At 44.7% G+C, this 15,943-nt stretch overlaps 1 protein-coding gene across 2 annotated transcripts in view; it reads left to right on the forward strand.

The window, feature by feature from the left end:
• The window catches only part of LOC142889860 (NLR family CARD domain-containing protein 3-like), a 277,091-nt gene that overhangs the window by 30,860 nt on the left and 230,288 nt on the right, over nt 1-15,943 (forward strand). The window lies entirely within an intron of this gene.

The raw sequence follows: 15,943 nt of genomic DNA on the forward strand, positions 1-15,943 counted from the left end.
TATTTGTTTATGATGTGAGCTGGAGAGGTGGAGGTGAAACGCTGGTCCCCCCCCCCAAGTTTGTTTATTTGTCCTGCTAGCCAGCTAGCTAGCATCGGATAAATGTTAGCTGGCTGGCTAATATTTGTTCGTCATGAATCAGCGTTTTTGTTTGTTTTATGAAAGTTGACCATATCCTGTCAAGTTGGCCTATCCTGCCATGGGAATGACTGATTGACTCCACACCCGTTTATTCACATTCTAACAGGGAGGGAGGGAGTGAAGGAGGGCATGTTGTTGTTGTAGTCAGTCCCCTGCTATCGTTCAGTGGAAGTTGTCTCTCACATATTTGACTCTTAATGTTATTTTAGCCTTAACTTAGGATGAATTTACTAAGCTTAGTTTGTATTTTGTAGGCCCTTCATTAGAAATGTGCTACTGTTTTATAATTCAAAGAAATATTTTATGGAAATACTTTTTTTTGGCATGGTGTTGACTATTTTAGACTATTGTGGTAGTGGGTCATTTATCTTAGTTTTATTACTTTAACTAGTACAGTGTGTAAAGTAATGCCAAAAACTCTTGAAAGTGACAGTTTTGTAATTGGGTAAAAGCTTTAAAGGGACACTGCAATCATAATGTTTAATTTAAAAACAAATACATTTTTAATTTTCCTATATTACTGCAACATCACTGTAATAATAAAATAGGAAAATGTGCTTCTGATCTGTTTTGCTTGATGATCTAGTGAGCTTTGTCTCTGCAGGAGCAATTCTAAAATATGTTGGCGCTGCAGACATTGAGCCCGAGGGATCTCGCGAACATCCTGACCAGGAAGCTCCAGGACCAACACGTTCCTCAGAACCTCCTTCTGTCCAGGTGAATAATGTGTGTTATTCTTAGTAGCTAAGCTGATAAGTGTGGGACGAAGCTAAGGCAATTAAGCATTATTTTAATTGTTGGTTTGCTTTTTAGTGTTGCACTTGTTGGTTTGTTGGATTTTCTTATTTAAAGTAAGCATTTTTTTTTTATGAATACTCAATCTGTTGTATTTATTGACATATAGAGGATTCTTTTCCTAGTATTATAGTGTTTGTTTGTTTTTAAATCACTTTAAATTGCCTGAGTTGCTCAACTGAAGATGTTTAATTTTACCTGTAGCCTGTTTTGCTCACGAGGTGTAATAGATTGTGGAATCTTAGTAGACCTTAGTAGACGCACGCTGCTGTGAGTGGCAGCGATCAGCTCCGATGACCGTGGTGCTTGTAAATAAGGCAAATGCGCCATCTAGTGGGACGCAACATGTTTACTCGTGTTGGAGCAATGACAAGTACTACTAACAAAAAAAAAGATGCACAGGGTAAAAAAAAAAATCATAAACTCAAGCCCAACAAAGATAACAGATGGGCATAACTGTACTTAGTAATGATTACTAGTACTACCAACATTTGTATATTTTACTTTCAACTAGAATTTGAACTATTCATCCCCTTTTTTCAGCAGCCATAAACACTAATAAATTAAATTAAATCAAAACAATAAATTAAAGCTGCAAGCAGCGTTTGCGGGACTGAGCCGCCGTGGCCGACGCGATGCCCGATGACCCCCGATGACGCCTGACCCCTGTCGACGCCCGCAATTGACCCCCGTCCTCTGCCGACGCCCGGCATTTGAATGACGTCTGTAGCACTTTTCTAAAGGAAACTGCAGGCATTTGTGTGTTGACAAAGAGGGAGAAGAGGTCTAATCATCATATGCCTGTGTATGCAAATGATGCATATTTTTGACCTGCATTTTTTTTTAAGTGGCTGTCAAATGTAAAATATAGGTCTTGATGAGACAAACACATGGATGTTTGAATGACGTCTGTAGCACTTTTGTAAAGGAAACTGCAGCCATTTACAGTATAGTGTGTGTGTGTGTGTGTGTGGAAATAGGGATGTGCGATACCACTATTTTTCCTTTCGATACGATACCAGGTGATACCAAGGCTAGTATCCCGATACCAATACAGATACCGACACTTTTAGATGTCCAACTTGTGTATATGAAAATGATGACTTTTACAACGAAAACTCGTGAATGTTATTATAAAAAATGTATTTTATACCTATGTATAAGAATTAAACAAGCTGCCAAATATCAGACTTTGTTTTAATTTTAATCAGAGAAATCAAATCAACAGGTCAACTGAAAATCTGAGCAAATCTCTCTCAAAAAAGAGAAAATAAGAACAGCTGCTCTCAATTCAATATAATTCTTTTTGGACCAGACAGAGTGGTCTTCAGGTTAGAACTTGACAGGATATGTCTGTCTCTTTGGGAGTCATCTATGAAAAATTTAAATATTCTTGATGTAAAAGGAAGTCTTTTTATGGGAAGTATAACTCACATACCACCACAAATAGACTAAATAGCAACTGTTTTACTTGAAATGTGCCATTTAAGTAATTTAATTATTATGCTTTTCCAACTTAAAAGTGACACTGAATTGTGTTAAGATGATGGCAGGAATGTGAGTTAAATTAACAAATACATATTGTGCTGGGAGGAAACATTTTTATCTAACTAAATAAATAAAATATGTTTTAATGAAAAATTGACAAACATTCTGGTATTTTATGTAAATGTATCTTATCTACGTCTATATGCCTGTGATGGTGGGCACTGGGATGTATTTTCACTCCACCTGGATATTGCCTTTCTCTCTGCAGTGCTGGTTGGAAATTGCGCTAACGTTGACGGGGGGGGGGGGGGGGAGCACGCTATCGCTGTCGCGCTACGCTAACGTGTCGGCAAAGTTAACGTGCCAAGTTTCTTTGCGGGGGGGGGGGGACTGGACTCCAAGATGCTCCTGCTGATCACTGCTATGCTGGAGCTGGAGATGTGGCCTGTGATGTCTGCACTGGGAGGAAACTGAAGGCCCTCAAGTCCTGTCTGGTCTGTCGGGCCTCCTACTGTGATTCTCACCTCCAGCCTCATCGTGATGCTGCTCCCCTACAGAGACACAAGCTGGTGGAACCCAGCCAGCAGCTCCAGGAGAACATCTGCCCTCGTCATGATGAGGTGATGAAGATGTTCTGCCGCACTGATCAGAAGATCATCTGTGCTTTATGCTGTATGGATGAACATAAAGGTCATCAGACAGTGTCAGCAGCAATACAGAGGCCTGGGAGGCAGAGAGAGCTGGAGGAGACCAGGCAGAAGATCCAGCAGAAGATCCAGCACACAGAGGAAGACCTGAAGGGGGTGGAGTCCATCAACGGCTCTGCTGATAAAGCAGTGAAGGACAGCGAGAAGATCCTCACCCAGATGATCCGTCTGCTGGAGAAAAGACGCTCTGAGGTGCAGCAGCAGGTCAGATCCACACAGGGGGCAGCAGTGAGTGGAGTCAAAGAGCTTGAGAAGAAGCTGGAGCAGGAGATGATGGAGCTGAAGAGGAGAGATGCTGAGCTGGAGAAGATCTCACACACACTGGACCACAGCCAGTTTCTCCACAGGTTCTCCTCTCTGCCAGCACTCAGTCCGTCTCCAGACTCCTCCAGCCTGGAGATCCGTCCTCTGAGATACTTTGAGGACGTGGCAGCAGCTGGACCAAGCTGAGAGATGAAATACAGCAAGTTCTGCACAGTGCACAAACGTCTGTTATTATCTGAGGAGAACAGAAAAGTGACATTCATGGAGGAAGTTCAGTCGTATTGTGATCATCCAGACAGATTCACTGACAAGAAGCAGGTCCTGAGTAGAGAAGGTCTGACTGGACGATGTTACTGGGAGGTTGAGTGGAGAAGGGGGAGGTACTTCTGTGGTTTATTTTAGGGGGTTGGTGTAGCAGTGGCCTACAGGAACATTGGCAGAGCAGGAAGGTCAGAGGAAAGTAGATTTGGATTCAATTGCTGTGTCTCTATTCAGGTTCTGCATCCTTGAAGTGCGCATTTTGAAAGGAAGTTGCGTCATCGCACTGCGCGAAGGCTTGTCCCAATTCCTGAGGGTGTTTAGGACGCTCAAAATGCGCACTCGTAAATACGCACTCGTTTTAGCCGATTCCAAGGATACACCGCTACTATCCTTTGCGTACTTGGGTATCCCATGATGCTTTGCGTGCTGCTGCAAAGCATCGTGGGATCCTGGGAAGTCAGCTGAAATTAGCGGCATGTACTGGTTAAGACACAACATATAAATCTAAATATTGACGTTTCACATAAAGTATCCAGTTTTTAACGTAGGATTTTATTTATTTGAACATTCAACGGCATTGTTAGATGGCAAACCAATGGTTAGCGTGATACTATAGAAACGTCACTTCCGGGGTTGGCCAGCCAGAGGGAACGGCGGTGACGAAAACGAGGAAATACGCCGAAGGCTAGACCGTCCCGAGTGGTTACCGGGGAGGCGGGGTTTGGTCCGTCCTTCTAGGCTGGGAACTCTAAGAACGCTTCCTTCAGACGGAGGACACTCGGCCTCAAGGGTGCAGAACCTGAATTGAAACACAGCAAATGACAAATCCTGGAGTTTATATTGTTACCCAGGTGAATATTGGTTTCGTCACAACAACATGAGTACTCGTGTCTCAGGTCCTCGGTCCTCCAGAGTGCGAGTGTACCTGGACCACAGAGCAGGTCTTCTGTCCTTCTACAGCGTCTCTGGAACCATGGAGCTCCTCCACAGAGTCCAGACCTCCTTCACTCAGCCGCTACATGTTGGACTTTATGTTCCTTCAGGTTCTTCAGCTGAGTTGATGAAAGTGTGACTGAAGTCGTCAGAGAGACTCTGAGCTGAATTCTCACCTTTGATTCTTCTTCTGTCTTCACGTTTGTTACCCAGTGTCTCCGGCTGTCAATCACAGGGTGGGCGGGGCCTGGACGCCACTTCCTGTTGGTGCTCCTGGTGACTGTTGTCCACCTGCTGGATGTTTGTGCCACGTTGTTTCTCTTCCTCTGCAGCCCATTCATCCCGCAGATTAATAATGTGTCATTAGTCCACATGACAACTTTATTACTGTGGAAACACAGCTGAGGTCTGTTTCCACTCTGGACCTTTCCGCCCTGACCTTTGACCTTTCAACAACTCATCCATCTGATCAACCTTCTGACATCATCTGATTTGTCAACAATCAGATGAATGCATGTAAATATTGTGAGAGAATTTTGTCTTTTGATTCCGCTCAATGTGACAACAGTCAATCAATAAGTCATGAAATATACCATCAGTCTATACTGCATAACAATGTCAAGTCAATGATCAAGTGTTGAATTGAAGCAATAAAGCAACAAGACAATCCAGATAAAGTCTCTGCTTGTTGGTAGATTTCTCTTCTGTCAAGATCTCCATGTATTCACCACAGACATTTAGAAAGTCAACACCATGAAGACAAGATCAAAGTTTCAAAAGCACATCAGTCAATGTGGGAAACAGCTGATATTTATCTGGCACACACACACACACACACACACACACACACACCACTATTTTACAGAACAAGTAGAGAACGGGTACTTTACTGACTCATAGTGTATTTACTTTATTGCATCATAACCAATGTTCCCTCTAAACTGCTTGCTTGCGCAATCGCGCACTACTTGCATATTCTCAGCGCACAAGGAAATCTATGTAGCACATAAAATAAAATTCAACAGAAACGTATTAATTAATAATTTTAGAGCTTTTATTAGGCGGCGCACCGCTACGCCTTCAGAATGATGATTTTTTTTTTTTTTCTTCCAGCTGCACCGTATGAGTCCAAAAGGCAGAGAAAGTTTCCAGGCTTTAACAGCCAAGCGGTGAACGCACAACCATCACGCACACACAGCACCACCTGCCGATGAACGGGCACCCGCAACCAGGGTTCTTCCTCCGGCTGCGCTAATGTCCAAGCCCAGTGCACCCGCTTTAAACCCCACCACCACGCGCCAGAAGCTTTTTAAAACATTCAGCAATGAATGCCCATTGCCCACCTCTGGGAATGCGAGCCGAAATGCCAAGAACTGCGGAGGACAGAGTTCTGAGCGTGGACACTGGGGTTGCCGGAGCGGCGGAGTGGAGACAAAGTCAAGTGCGTCCCGTCTCAGTTCATTACGGGACAGCTTTTTTAGTTGCCAAATACGGGACAATCGCGTATTTGAGCACGGAAACGACGCAAAGTCACAAACACAAATACAAGTTTACAACGGTACAAAAAGAGGATCGTGGTGCAAACGCAAAAAAACAAAACAAAAAAACAACACGCTGCAGGACATAAAAACATTCACTTCATCAGAGGAGCGATGCAAAGCAAGAAAACGCTGCATAACGCATTCCCTACACCGGAAGTAGAGTTGCTCCACGAGGAGCGCTCCCCTACAGCGAAGAACAGTCCCGACACTACCAGTGAGAGTCGCCGCCTCCTACAGTTTCAACACCGGGACATCTCGCGGGGGTGGAGGACCTCCACCTGAATGTGGGAGTGGGTGTGTTTCCACAAAATATGTGTCTTCATGGTATTTAGCTTTTTAATGAAAGGACTCTTAAAACACTGAAAAATAAATGCAATATAGCTATTTTATGACTTACTGTAAATGTACAGGTAGGAGACATTTCCTGCTTGGCATTGCTGCCTGTCGCACTTCTTTCGGTGCCCACGGGTCAGCTGCAGGGTCATCAAGCATGAACTACCATTCATTGACGTTTCGCCCCTTGTGGCGGGACAGTGACAGGGACGTTTGCCTCGTTGATTCTGTGGTTGTTGATGGGGTGAGGTGTTCTTTCCCCAACTCCTGTCCTTGTTTCGTTCTTTCTTTTAGGAAATCTTTGTAGATACGCTACTTTTATTGTATGGCCGCAAAGTTATAACAGTGCTCATCAGGTAAAACACCCGGAAGCCAACGTCATCAACTCGCACCAGATGTCTCTGCATATTGCATGGAACTTGGCTGCCATCTAGTGGTTAACTTTCGTGACATCTCCTTTAACATATGGAAAGAAAGCAGTTGAAAATGGACAATAGTGACCGGATGAGAGTTACGTGGCCAGCAACAACAATAGCTGGCTACAGGTTAAACAGAAATGACTAGTTAGAACAGTCCACATGAACAAAGTGGCACAGAAATAAACAAGAGATGACATTCCTTCTTCAGAAAGTTTAAACAACAAAGTCTTTGCGGTACCTCTCAGGAGGTTTTATGTTGGATCTGGTTCTGGTCTGCTTGAGGCCTAAATGTCCAGATTGGGGGACACTTGGCACATCAGTCAACACTGGAGCCCGTTCTAGTTCTGAAGCCCCTTCCCTCCTGTCACCAACTATGTGCTCGAGTCTGCTGTCTGTTTGACTGTATATATAGCTTTCGAAAACACCCTCTCGCAGGGCAAAGAGGATGCTGGTGTTGCCAGGCAGGTACTCATTTGCTAGCTTGTATAGGTTTGGGTATCCAGCTTTGTGTGTCATCCAGTACACCAGAGGGTCCTGTGATAACACTGCACCTCCACTATGGCATCAGCAGTAGCATTGCTGGATGCCCTCGCTTCTTCAGCGTCCCGGTCCAACAGCTTCCACAGGTCAATGGCTGAAAATGAAACATTAGATAAAGTTTAGTCTGTACATGAAAAAATACAAATAAAGTCTATTGATCCAAATTCTATAATTTTTGTACCTTGGGAAGATGCAGCTGGTTCTGGCTGTGCTCTCGAAGTAGATGGCGGCTCCTCTTCATGCGGTACATTCCGCAACAATGCCGCACACTCAGATTTTAACCGGCGCACAGCTGACTCAGCATTTTCAGGGCTTTTATTTGTTATTGTATGAATAAGTTGAGTAATACGCTTGCAACAAATGACCTTGTTCGGCGGCACGATTTCAAAATGCTCCCAGACTTGAGATCTCTTCCTGGTTGGTTCCGTTGCAGAGCAATAAGAAAGCAAACCGAAAGCAATACGAAAGCTGATCAAATCAATCCAAAAGGTATCGACCAGATAGGCAACGCATTGCGCCGTTTCATCCATTTTAAACTCAACTGAGACCTGCCAGTCTTTCAAAGCCTCGCCCACTGAACCAAACCAGCCAGCTGATTCAGTCTGAATGAAGCAGTGAAGTGGTTCAAACGTCATCAGTCACATGATTTGAAGCAAGCTCCGGAGCAGTGCTTCAGAAAAAAACCCTACCGAGTTGTGGGGCGTGGTTCGAAGCCCCGTGTCAGAGAGAACATCACTAGTTGTGTCTGAAAGTTCATCTAGTTCCCAGTAGTCAGAGTAGTAGAAAGGTCGCAGTTCTGGAGCTACTGCTTGTGTAGCTGTGGGCCACCCTTTCAATATGTAAGTCTGGAGTGCACAACATAGTGGATCTTTGATTGTGGCAGTTCTAATGGACTCCAGTGTAGCTGTTGAAATATTCGTGTCTGCGAGGTGGTCGACTCGTTGTAGGTCTTCGGTGGTGAGGCCCATGGCATAGATGGTGGCAGGTGTTTGCATGTGGGCATGCTGTGTGTTTGGCTGTTAAGTCCTCGACAGAAAATCTGCCACATGAAGATCCTTCCCTTGCTTGTACACCACCTTTGCGCATATCTCTGTTCAGTAGGCGAATGCAACAGGTTGCCCATTCTGGAGAAGAGCTGCACCTAGGCCTGTCTCGCTGGCGTCACACTGTAGTGTGACTTCTTCCTGCAGGTTGTAGTACTTGAGTACTGGGTGGCATGTGATTAATTGCTTCACAGTGTCAACGGCAGATTCATGTTGTGATAGCCATGTCCACTCCACGTCCTTATCTGTCAGGCGTTGGAGAGGCTCGCACACATCTGAGAGATGAGGAAGAAATTTGGCAAGATAATTTACAAACCCCAGGAATCTCTGTAGCGATTTAACATCAGTGGGTGTTTGCATGTGTTGAAACGCTGCCACCTTCTCTGGGTCAGGGCGAAGGCCCTCTGTGGCGAGAAGATGTCCCATGTATTGGACACTGGATAGTTTTAGTTTCAGCTTCTTTTTATTGAGCTTTAGATTGACCTGCCTGGCCCTCTGCAGCAAGGCAGTCAGGTTTCTGTCATGGTCAGTTAGTGCCTCTTCTGAAGTGTCTCCACAGCCGTAGAGAAGAATGTCGTCTGCAATGACACTTACACCGGTCAGGCCTTGCAACACCTCATGTTGCCTGCGTTGATATTCTTCTGCAGCTGGTTTTATGCCGAAAGGCATCCTTAGCCACCCGAATCTGCCAAGCGGGGTCCAAAAGGTGGTCAGATAACTGCTCTCTTCTTCAAGTTTGACTTGCCAGTAGCCATCTTTGGCATCAAGCACGGAGAATACTTTTGCTTTTGCAATGTCTGGAAGTATCTCCTCTATTGTTGGCATCTGGTAGTGTGACCGCCGTAGAGCTTTATTGAGTGCGCTGGGATCAATGCAGGTGTGCAGCTTTCCTGGCTTTTCTATGACAACCATGTTGCTGATCCATTGTGTTGGCTCTGTGACTCTTTTGATGATGCCATTCTTCTCCATGGATCGTATGGCTTCAGTGACTTTGTGTTTGAGCGGAATGGGAATTCGTCGTGGCACCTGATGCACAGGCCTAATGTCGGGGTCCACCTCGAGGTGTAGTTCACCAGGAAGACAGCCAAGGCCTTCAAACACGTTGTTGTATTTTGAGATGATGTCCTCTGTGGTGGTTGTGAAATGCATATCTGTCCCTGTTGTGCTGCGTGAGACCGCTGTAGATGACATATCTGTGTGGTGTATGAAATAGCAAGTTGAGTCTTTTGCATGTTTTTGCAGAAAGCAGAGGCATTTGTGACGTGTGTATAACTTGAAACTTCAGGTCGTGTGTTTGTCCATCATGGTCAGCTTTGAGGTGACACAACCCAGCTAGTTTCACTTGTGACCCATCATACAGTTTAATGGTGGCTTTGCTGGCTGGTATGTCTGGATTACCATCTTGTGTGATGAGCTGGAGATCTCTGAAGCTTATGGCGTTGGTTGTGGCTCCTGTGTCCAATTGACATTTGATTGTATGGCGATTGTATGTTTGATAGGAACCACACCTCTTCCATTTCTTCTTCCTCCTCTACTCTGTCTTCTCCAAGAAAGTTCACCCGTGTCTTGCGCTGGGCTTGTTTGCACACTCTTGCAGTGGCAAGTGGTTTTTCTTTCCACAGGCTTTGCAGATGACGCATGCACTGCTCCACAGTAACGACAGAGGTTATTATTTGGGCGTTTATCTTTGTTTGCATGTCCCATATGCTCTTTGTAATTATGCTGAGGTGCAAATGAGGGGCGCATCTCTGAGCGTTTGTCATGTGCAAAGTGTACATTCTCCCTGTCCCTCTCCTCCCACCCCACATCCTCCCTCTCTGTTACGGAGAGAGAGGTGAAACTGCTGCTCAGGAGTCAGAACCCCCGGAAGGCGTCTGGCCCGGATTCTGTCTCCCCCTCTGTCTTGAAGCACTGCGCTGAACAGCTCGCCCCGGTGTTTACCAACATCTTCAACACCTCACTGGAGCTGTGTCGTGTCCCAGCATGCTTCAAGGCTTCAACCATCATCCCCGTCCCCAAGAAGGCCAAGGTCACAGGCCTGAATGACTACAGACCCGTTGCCCTGACCTCGGTGGTCATGAAGGTCCTGGAGCGCCTTGTCCTGGCTCACCTGAAGCGCATCACTGATCCTGAGCTGGACCCGTTGCAGTTTGCGTACAGAGCAAATAGATCCACAGAGGACGCCGTGAACATGGCTCTGCACCACACCCTAAACCATCTGGACACTGCCGGCAACTATGCCAGGATCTTGTTTGTCGACTTCAGTTCGGCCTTCAACACCATCCTACCATCCACCCTGGAGCACCAGCTGTCCCTGCTGCAAGTACCTGCCTCCACCTGCAGGTGGATTACGGACTTTCTGACCAACAGGTTTCAGCGTGTGAAGCTAGGGAAGAGCATCTCCAGCTCCAGGTCCACCAGCACCGGTTCCCCACAGGGCTGCGTCCTGTCCCCCCTCCTGTTCTCCCTGTATACCAACACCTGTGTTTCCATCCACCCCTCGGTCAATCTCCTGAAGTTTGCTGACGACACCACCCTGGTCGGCCTCATCTCCAAGGGGGACGAGTCAGACTACAGGAGGGAGATCGAGCGGCTGCGGAGGTGGTGCAACCACAACAACTTGGAGCTAAATACACGAAAGACAGTGGAGATGGTGGTGGACTTCCGGAGGAGCGCAGCCCCACCCCCTCCCATCATGCTGGAAGGCACCCAGGTGAAGGCCGTAGAGTCCTACAGGTTCCTGGGTATAACCATCTCCCAGGACCTAAAGTGGGAACGTAACATCACGGCCCTCCTGAAAAAGGCCCAGCAGAGGCTGTTCTTCCTTCAGCAGCTGAGGAAATTCAGACTGTCTAGGGATATGATGACCCAGTTCTACACGGCCATCATCGAGTCCATCATCACCCACTCCATCATCACCTGGTTCCCCGCTGCAGCTGCTAAGGATCTTGTCAAGCTGCAGCGGGTGATTCGCTCTACAGAGAGGGTGATTGGCCGTCCCCTGCCCTCCCGAAAGTCCCTGCACGACTCCAGGGCACTGAGGAGGGCGAGGAAGATCATGGCCGACCCCTCCCACCCTGGTCACGGACTCCTCACCTTGCTCCCCTGTGGGAGAAGGATGCGGCTGCTGAAGGCCACTACAACTCGCCATAAACTGAGCTTCTTCCCCTCAGCCGTCAGGCTGCTCAATGACTCTGGCTTCCCTCCCTCTGCCCCTCCAGTGACACCAGTGACACCAGCACTCACCACCAGCAGTACATAAATACCTTGCACTAACTAATCCCAACATGCACTTTATCTATATATATATATATTATTATATATATGGTCTTTGTTTACTTCCGCATTGCACTGTATTGTATGTTTGTTAGTTGATATATATGTGAAAAGAACTGAAATGCACACATGCATTGCCAAAACAAATTCCTACGTGTTTACACAATGGCAAATAAAGAAATCTGAAATCTGAAATCTGAAATCCTGTTCCACACCAGTTATTATCTTATTTTGAATTTGTGCTAGTTCGCTGACTCTAAACATGTCTATTGCTTTGGCAAGTGTGAGTTCTGATTCACGTAACATGAGTGCTTGTGTACTTGCATTTTTAGTCACAAGCACTAATCTGTCACGGATCAATTCATCTCGCAGTGGACCAAATTCACATTTGTCTGCTAGCTTTCTCAGGTTTGCAACATATTGCTCTGTTGACTCATGTTGACTCTGCTGTGCAGTGTTAAATACGTAGCACTCGTAGATTACATTTCTGGAAGGTTCAAAGTGTTTTTGTAGTGCATCCAGATTCTTCTGTGGATTGTCTCTGTCCTCCGCTGACATGTGAAGATGTCTTTGTATTATGTGACATTCTTTGCCCATTACTGTAAGCAGGGTGGCTACTCTTACGTTTGCTTCTTTTTTGTCCAGTTCCGTTGTTATCTCATAGTTTTCCCATTGTGCTCTAAAGAATGTCCAGTTGTTATATACGTCGCCCTTCATGTCCATTGCGTCTGGTACAGGAATCGAAAAAGCCATGGTTCGTCAGGTATTAGCTTAGCAGTTTAGCTCCATTGCAAGTTTCCGCTTCTGACACCATGTTTCGTTCTTTCTTTTATACAGTCATGCAATCTTTGTAGATACGCTACTTTTATTGTATGGCCGCTAGTTATAACCATAGATATATACAGAAGGCTAGATGTCTCACGGCGCAGAATCCAACGTCCACACTGGCCGCCATCTTTCCACAGTCAGGCAGTCACGGTCTGATGTAGTGAATGTGAGGGAACGTGAGTGATCTGAACAAACATTAACACTCTGATCTCGCTGAAAACTTGACGGCTTTGCACACGGTTTGCTTTCTTACAAACGTTCATAACGTAGCAATAATTCTGGATGGTTGAACATGTTGAGAGTGCAGCTTTCTATTAGAAAAAAACCACAATGGTGCTATGGCAGCCTATCTGCACAAGTTAATACGACTGAGACCACTAAGATTTTCATTTCTTCAGTTAAGTTTAGCCAACAGCTATTTCAGGACAAACTAGTATTTTGTTCACATACAATATTTGTGGTGTCGGTTGTAGTTATTCGCTGAGGTGCGTTTCCTATAACGTTTCTGCTGCATGAACGCAGTCTCATCAGTTCATGCAGCAGAGACACGGTGATCAATGAACTAGAGCTGCTGATATCTCATCCCCCACCTGTTTGATTCAGAGTCGAACGGTGACAACCTGAGATTACAGGCCGTCTTTTTTCTTGTTGTGATAAAAGGGATTAGGATTGGTAGGTGTAAATAAAACAAGCAATTTGACATATGGAGAGACAGAATAGCTTTTTTTCTATATCATTTAACTTAATTCGCAAATGATTCACAATTGGATTGCTTTGCTACAGCATCATGCATTATGGTTTCTACAGGAAATCGGTGACTGAAAAAATGCCGAACTTCTGTGCCGCTTATGGTTGCAGCAATCGTCGCTGTCCACAAACAAAAGCTTGTAGGATCACATTTCATCTGTAAGCTATTGTTGGAGCTGTTTGATTAATGTTACGATTTAGTGCTGGTTTGTTTAGTTTAGCGTTTAGCATATATGTTTTTATTAAATATGGGTGTGTGCGTGTTTTTGCTATTTTCACATGAAAGCCTATGGTTATAAATCATTAATAAGTATGCAGTATCATAACTATGCTTATAACCTTTGTAACAAACCAAACCGCTCGAAATTCGGTTGAAAATAGAGCAATTTAGGGCTATTTAAAAGAACATGCACAATAAGAATACATAGTTATGAGTGAGAGGGGCGGAGCGAGGTGACTGTGGCAAGATGGCCGCCAGTGCGGACGTTCCATTCCATTGGCCAGCAGCGCGGATAAGACATCTCGCCTTCTGTATATATCTATGGTTAGAACAGTGCTCATCAGGTAAAACACCCGGAAGCCAACGTCATCAACTCGCACTGGATGTCTCTGCATATTGCATGGAACTTGGCTGCCATCTAGTGGTTAACTCTCGTAACACTGTCCATTATGAAACATTTCGTCATCTACTCAAATCTTACAATAAAACTGTCAAAGAGGCAAGAATAACCCATTTCTCCAACCTCATCACAAACAATAGCAAAAACCCTTGATTTCTTTTCTCTACCTTCAATCTTTTAACCAATACAAATTTTAATCAGGACGTACAGACACCAACAGATGCCCTCTGTGAGGATTTTGCAGACTACTTTGTAAGTAAAATTGATGTCATTAGGTCCAGTATTTTAATTAATCAAAATCAATTTTTCTACACATCTGGACAACCACTTTTATCTGAGGAAACACTGGAGAGTTTTGCTCTAGTTGATGCAAGGACACTTGGTCGAGTTTTCTCCCAAGTAAAGCCCACAGCCTGCCTTTTAGACCCAATTCCCACGTCACTCTTAAAGTCACTTTATGGGTTCTTTGTGGAGCAGATTTTATATATTGTCAATTGCTCTCTTCAGACGGGTGTTTTCCCTGCTGCCTCTAGAACGGCGGTGGTGAGGCCCCTTTTGAAGAGGAGCAACTTGGATCCAAACATTTTTAATAACTACCGACCTGTATCCAACTTACCATTTTTAAGTAAGATTTTAGAAAAACTGTTTTTTAACCAAGTAAATTACTTTTTAAATACAAACAATATTTTAGAGAATTATCAATCTGGTTTTAGAAAGAACCACAGTACTGAGACAGCCCTTTAAAGATCGTCAATGATTTCAGGTGTAACGCAGACTCTCAGAAGCTGACAGTCTTGGTGCTACTGGATCAAAGCGCTGCTTTTGATACAGTAGATCACCATATTTTATTAAATAGACTCAGAAACCTGGTGGGCCTGTCAGGTACTGTTTTTAACTGGTTTCGTTCTTATCTCACAGATCAATGTTTCTTTGTAAGTATGGATACGTGCTCCTCCAGAATGCATGGAATTAGATGTGGGGTGCCCCAAGGGTCAATTTTAGGTCCAGTTCTTTTTAATCTGTACATGCTTTCCTTGGGGGACGTTGTAAGGAAACACGGCATCAGCTTCCACAGCTATGCTGATGATACACAAATGTACATTGCCGTGTCTCCTGATGACACAGCGCCAATTGATGCCCTTTTAAACTGTATTTTAGATATCAAATCATGGATGACAGAGAATTTCCTACAGCTTAACCAGGACAAAACTGAGGTTTTAGTTATTGGTCCTGAAGGCCGGAGAGAGGAACTTTTACCAAAACGTTGGGATTTTAAACCCTCGCAATTTGTAAAGAATCTGGGCGTTGTTTTTGATTCTGAGCTCACCTTTGTTCCACATATAAAAAATATTACAAAGATAGGTTTTTATCATCTAAAGAAAATAGCCAGAATCCGCCCGTTCCTCTCTCAGGCCAACACGGAGGTGCTAATGCATGCTTTTATTTCTTGTAGACTAGATTATTGCAATGCCCTGCTCTCTGGTCTTCCCAAAAAGAGTGTTTACAGTCTACAAATACTACAAAACTCAGTCGCACGTGTGCTGACTAGGACCAGAGGAAGGGAACACATTACACCGCTTTTAAAGTCGCTGCTTTGGCTCCCCATCCGCTTCAGGATTGATTTTAAGGTTCTCTTATTAGTTTTTAAATGTCTCAACGGTCTTGGCCCATCTTATCTAACTGACCTGCTTTCATCATATCCTAGGTCTTCTGGCACTGGCCTGTTAACTGTTCCCCGAGTCAAAAAAAAAAACCCATGGTGAGGCTGCTTTCAGCCATTACGGCCCTACTCAGTGGAACAGCCTGCCAGAGAGCCTCAGGGCCGCAGAGACTGTTGATATTTTTAAGGGGAGGCTCAAGACGTACCTTTTTAACCTGCCGTTTAACTGACTTCTTTTACTCTTCTCTCTCTTACTCCACTAATTTTATGCCGTTTTACTATTTTTATGCCTTTTATTACCTTCAATTGATTTTTATACTTTTATAATGGTTACCCATTTTTATGCC

This window comes from Nelusetta ayraudi, unplaced genomic scaffold, assembly GCF_046127955.1.
Source record: "Nelusetta ayraudi isolate G7.1 ecotype Tasmania unplaced genomic scaffold, CSIRO-AGI_Nayr_v1 ptg000024l, whole genome shotgun sequence".
Lineage (NCBI taxonomy): Eukaryota > Metazoa > Chordata > Actinopteri > Tetraodontiformes > Monacanthidae > Nelusetta > Nelusetta ayraudi.